The sequence below is a fragment of the Belonocnema kinseyi genome, chromosome 5 (genome assembly GCF_010883055.1).
Source record: "Belonocnema kinseyi isolate 2016_QV_RU_SX_M_011 chromosome 5, B_treatae_v1, whole genome shotgun sequence".
In the NCBI taxonomy this organism is placed as follows: domain Eukaryota; kingdom Metazoa; phylum Arthropoda; class Insecta; order Hymenoptera; family Cynipidae; genus Belonocnema; species Belonocnema kinseyi.
The window spans coordinates 23,016,274-23,022,616 of record NC_046661.1 but is presented as its reverse complement, the minus strand read 5'-3'; the positions used below and the strand labels follow the sequence as shown (position 1 = coordinate 23,022,616).

Below are 6,343 nucleotides of genomic sequence, written 5' to 3'. Positions count from 1 at the left end.
TAGATATGTATGTTGTTGTGTGGGCTAGTGTTTAATTATTTTATTATATACGGCGAAGTTTTATAAATAAATACCGAATTATGGTGGACATAGCAGTTAAAATCTTCAGGGCTTGTTTTCAGTAAGTTCTGATACTTACTTCCACAGGTTAGCTCTGAAAAAAGGAAAGCTGTCTCTATTAAGAACATTCCGAAAGGGACAGAAGAACTGTAGTCTTCTGGGGACCAGAATATGACTGTTTGAAACTGACGTCTATACCTGCTATTACTGTAATCTTTCTTTGTTCTTTATTTTCACGAGAGCAAATGCTCCCTCTGCACAGGCCCCGTCGACATATAGAAATGAACTGATAACGCTGTAGGGAGAACGGAAAAGGGCTCTAGAGAGAGAAAAAACACGCGAGATGTAGACGTCCCTTTATCTATTTCAGTACTGTGCCAATGAAATCGGGGGTCCCGGGTATTGCGTGAATATTCTGCACGGTTATGTTTTTTGAAAATAATTATAAACGATACATTATGAATTTGTAGTAATAATAAATTGAGTTTTAAAAAACATTCATACAAAATATCCTGTCTCAGTTAGCTTATATCAAGGACTTTGTAACCTTAAATTGTTCTTAAAATTATATTGAAAATGCTACAAGAGTAATCCTTTTGACAAAAATGTTCAGTTTTCTAAGCTTATATTTTAAAACCCTCCTTTCTTTTCTTATATTTTAATAGAAACCTAGCGGTAAAACAACATAATTTTCATATTTTGAGGTTATGTTTTTGTTGTTACATTTTTTATTTTACTGTTCAATATACTTGCTTACGTATGAAAACATATCCCCATATAAACGTCTTTACAACGCCTGCAGAGTTTGCAGGCTACCACCATCGTCAATAATTATTTACACTTAGTTATAATTAAATAAATTCTAAAAGGTACAAAAAACGTTACCTTATTGGGGTATTCGCGATACAAAGCACGGTCGTTTCCTTCAATAAACTGCAGCCAACCAAAATGCTCTCGACCATTCAGCTTGATCTAGAAAGAGACAGGTTTGCTTGTTCAGCTAACATGTTTTTTCTCTCTCTAAAGCCCATTTCCGTTCTGCCCACAGTGTTATCGGTTCATTTCTATTAAGTATTCTACATGGACACAGGAAACACGGGACTAGGCATGCTATCCGAACTTGGGCGAGCGGGGTTGAGTTCACGGGAAGGGGCAGAATTTCATGAGTGGGGAGGACCGCCATCTTACGATGTGACACTTGATTATGCGCACGAGCGTTTTGGGCCGACAAACTGTGAAAGAAAATTTAAACATGTGGGCGCTGCCATGTTTGTCGCGGGACATCAAACGATGGAAGACTTCCCCCCTCATTGCATCAGCCCCGCAATGGCATGCCTAGTCCCGTGTTTCCTATGTCCATAAGTATTCTAACATTACGTCATACTCGGTCGGTAACGTTGAAATCTTTAAGGCCTTATCACTTGGCGGACTCCAAAGCATTGATTACATAGGAGTTTGACTAAATTTAATTTTTGCAGACAAAAGTAAATGAAAAATCGTAATATGGATTTACTTTTCAGATAGAATAGCCATTTCTGTCATTATTGTTAACAATTAGGGAAGTCTGAGATTTTGACAATCCATCAAGAAAAAATATATTGAACCATGAGTTGGAGGTCAAAATTTTTGAATTTAGGTAGCACTTAAATGTGCGTTTTTGGAAGATGTCAAACGATTATTTTTTTACTGTAAAAGGTACGAGGAACAAACAAAAATTATCAAAGAATGTGATCCTTCTTAGAAATGCTGTAAGATTTATTGATACTCCTTAAACCTCTCCGTCATTTCTTTTGTTGAAATACCTTGAAACTCTTCACATTAATTTACCATTTCTAAAAGTATCTCGAAATCGATTAAAATTAATTCTAATCACTTAAAATTTTTCAAGTTTTCTTAAAATCCTCTAAATATCTTGAAAATCCTGAAAATCTTTGACTTTTTTCAAATCCCTTGAAATCTTTTTCAAAAAACTTTTCAATTAATCGCTTGAAATTCTTTAAAATCACTTAAACTATCTTAAAATCTTATAAAATATCTTGTAAATTCTAAAACCTTTTTGAATTATTTTTAAATCCTTTGAAAATAAACTCTTAAGTTTCGCCAAGTTCCTAGTAGTTCCTTAAAATCACTTGACTTCTTAAGCTCTGCTTAAAAATCTTTCAAATCTTTAAATTTTTTCAAATACCTTAAACTCGCTTAAAATTGATTATAATCTTTCTAAATAACTTTTCAACAACTCGCTTGTCATTCTATAAAATCACTAAAACTGTCGTAAATTTTTTTCACATCTTTTGTAAATCCTTTAAACTTTTTGAATTAAACAGGACAATAAACGGCCTAAGCGTTCAAAATAAGAGAGACTAGGTGAACCTTATGTTTTTTAGGTCACTGAATCCGAATACGGTGTCCGTTTGACGTCATCAGATCAGTATCAAGGTTAAAACTACAAAATTCATCGCTTACCAAGTTAATTGGGACACCTTTAGGTTTAAGTGGCCGCTCAATTTGAATGCGGTATCCGTTTGACATCGGCAGGTCAGTATCAAGGTCAGTTCAAGATGAATCCTACAAAAATCATCGCTTACCAACTAAATTGGGATACCTTTAGGTTTAAGTGGCCGCTCAATTTGAATCCGGTATCCATTTGACACCGGCAGGTCAGTATCAAGATCAGTTCAAGCTGAAACCTACAAAAATCATCGCTAACCAACTAAAGTAGTGTACCTTAAGGTTTAAGCGGGCGCTGAATTCGAATCCGGTGTCCGTTTTACATCAGCAGGCCAGTATCAAGGTCAGTTTAAGGTCAAACCTTCAAAATTCATCACTAACCAAGTAAATCAGGGTACGTTTAGGTTTAAGTGGATATTTTGAGATGAGGGTTAAGCCATTTTAATGGTCAAATTTGAAAAAACCTGAAGAGTTTTTATGTGGGTTCTGTGCTGTTTAGAATTTGTAACCTTTTCGCAATTCAACAATGCTTTAGTACCAGGTACTCTTTGAACCAATTAAATTTGAACTCGCTTAATAGAGCGTGAAAATGCTTTTAATTCAGTTAAACTGGTTTCGGCGTTTCCCATTCTGAACCACATAGAGGTACCACTTCTTTCGGAACTTACTTGTTCCAGAAACGGGGGTGCCAACGCCCTCGTCTTTGCAATATCTGCTAATGTCACTTACACAAGTCGAACAAATTATATGAGGAATGCCAGAATGGTCGAGACTTTCTTTTGCGCCATAATAGGAAGGTGGTTTAAAGGGATCTTTCTAAAAAGTAAAGCTGATTAAAATTTATTCCGAATAGATACAAACATCAGTAAACCTACTTATGAACAAACCTAATTCTAAAAAAGATTAAACGCAAATATAAATCTAGCACTAAGACTAGTCTTATCCTATAGACAAACTTAAGAAAAGTAGCCCCAAATGATTAATTTTTACTACGAAAATAGATTTCTATGATGAATACTGTATAAAACTTTACTAGTGATGTTTAATATTATATTAATATTACCAACAATATAGAGGAATATGCCTCTGTAAACGCTTCAAGAGAAGCTACTTATTAAAAATGTTTTCAACAATACCATGGAAAAATTTAATGTGAAACTTTTTAGGCACGATTAATAAAATATGAAGAAAAGTAGTGAGAACGATGTTCTTATTTATGTCATTACTTCAAAATTCAATTACGACCATAGCTTACTGCCTAACAATTCATATAAACCCTGGCGGACTGGATAAACGCAATGGACACCAGACACCGTATCTTTTAAGTATCCACATAGTATCCCTCCCGTATGATGCAAAAAAAAATTTGAAAAAAACCAGAAAGATAGGCATTTAACTTACTTGAACTTGGATACTACGTTAAATTTTCTATCAGAATGCCATAGAGCAGTCGCCATAGTTTAGTTTTGCAACAATTAGAAGTTTTAAAAAGTATGACATCTACAACGCTCGTTGAGTGCAACACTTCAAGCGCATCATCTGTAAGCAGCAGTCAACAGGCGTTATAGGTTATTGTTTAGTTATGGTATTGTTAAAATATGAAGAAAAAGTAGCTTTTTTTAAAACGTTTACAGCGGCATACTCCTCTACATTGTTAGTGATAATAATATTAAACATCACTAGTCAATATTTACACAGTATTCATCGTAGAAATCTATTTTGCTTAGTAAAAATTTATCATTTGGGGCAACTTTTCTTAAGTTTTTATATAATATAAGACTAGTCTCACTGCTAGATTTATTTTTGCGTTCAATATATTTTGGAATTAATTTTGTTCATAACTAAGTTTACTGAAGATTGTAGCCGGTATAAATTTTAATGGGTTTCATTTTTTGGAATATCCCTTTAAACCACCTTGTCTCCTTTACCATGCCACCTTGTGATAGTCGAGACACATTTTGTGTTATATGTGGTAGATACATTATACCCAAAAATAGAAGGTCTTCAACAGATGCTGTAAAAAATATGTGCATTAATTGTTATGGCGGCGCAAAAGAAAGTCTTGACCATTCTTGGATTCCTCATATTTTTTGTACGACTTGTCTAAGTGAAATTAGCAGACATTGCAAAGACAATGAAGAAAAAAACTTCATATCTCTCTGACTGTGATTTGGCATGAACCTTCAAGTCATGAAACGGATTGTTACTTTTACTTATGTAGGACTGAAGGTTTTAATTCAAAGAATTTACATACAACTCTTTAGCTTCTTTTCAATAGATTGAATGACAATACCCACAAATGGCAGCTCTGTGGAGATTTAAAAATCATAACAATAACGCTGGGACTACAGAGTGGATTTACAAAACACCAGTGTTCCATCAGGACTTTAAAGATTTGGAGCATAGATATCAAGGTATACTCATATGATGTCTGACTTTCGTAGTTTGTCTGGCGATGATTTGACATTGTCCTCATCTAAGCCGAACAGTCTTCTTACTCAGCCCTGAGGAGGTATGAGGGTTATCACCACCAGGATAGTCGACGCACCTGCGATCGGGCCAAGATCCTTAACGTGCGGAGATTGAAATTACCAAGGCTTCGAAAACAAAAAGCTTGAAAAAACTCATAGTTGAGAAAACAACCAGAATCAATTTTGGTACATTTGCACAAAATATGAAAGTCTAAAATAGCGGCAGAACATTGCTGAGAAAATTCGGGACATGTATGCTCCGCTTGCAATTCCATGTTGTACAAATACGAAGAAAGCAAAAACAATGCAAGCTTTAAGTTTATGGTACTAGCAATTTGGAAAAAACCCGAAAAGTAAAATGGATTGTTACTTCAGCATAAACGATGCGAAAAAATACCTATTAGACAGCCGAGATCATGGAAATCATTATAGGAAAAAAATTTGGCCGACAAGAATGTCACTGGAACGAGGATGCAGAAACGTCATCAATGAACCATTAGTGGAATCAACAAAAGTCCTTCTTCCACTTCTACACATTAAGTTGGGCTTAACGAAAAAATTTGTAAAGCACTACATAAAGAAGGACAATGTTTTCAGTATATCGATTTCCCCAATTGTCCGATGCTTAGTTAAAAGAAAGAATATTTCATGGACCTCATATTCAAAATTTCTTGAAAGACGACGTTTTTGTTACTAAAATGACTTTGTCTGAGAAAAAAGCATGGCTTAATTACAAAAACGTTGTTAAACAGTTTCTCGGAAATGTTAGAAGCCCAAAATGGAAAAAAACAGCCATCAAAAATGGTCGATAGTTTCAGAAAATTGAAAAGTTTAATAAGTTTGTAGCTACATTTTATGGATTCTCATGTTGAGTACTTCCCTGAAAACCTTGGGGACTACGGTGAAAAACAGGGCTAAAGGTTGCACAAAGATATCAAAGTGTTGGGACAAAGATATCAAGGCAGATGGGAAGAAAATATTATGGCGGACTACTGTAGTAATGTAAAAAGAGATTTGCCTTAGAAGAAAAGAAAAATGCCTCTACGCAGATCTTTCGAATCCAAAAGAGTGCGTTATAACAAGAAATCATAGCTGTTCTTCCATCGGAAGTCAGTGGTATGCAGAACTATATATAAAAGCCACGTCATCTAGTGACTATCTAGTCAATGGCTAGATATTCCACTGATTCATCAGGGAAAATTGTGCTACTGAGGAATAAGTGAGAATCCTCTGATTTTCATTCAGGTAGTACATTCATGCAGTTCTACTACGAGGGTAGTTCAATAAGTCCTTAGAATGACCAACATATGGCGCGCGAATCGCTCCAAATCATCTGTTTTCAGTCAGCACCACTCCCGACTAGA

At 35.0% G+C, this 6,343-nt stretch overlaps 1 protein-coding gene across 5 annotated transcripts in view; it reads left to right on the top strand.

Annotated features, from left to right (window-relative positions):
- Nucleotides 1–6,343, top strand: part of LOC117173462 (allatostatins) — a 386,079-nt gene that overhangs the window by 111,624 nt on the left and 268,112 nt on the right. The window lies entirely within an intron of this gene.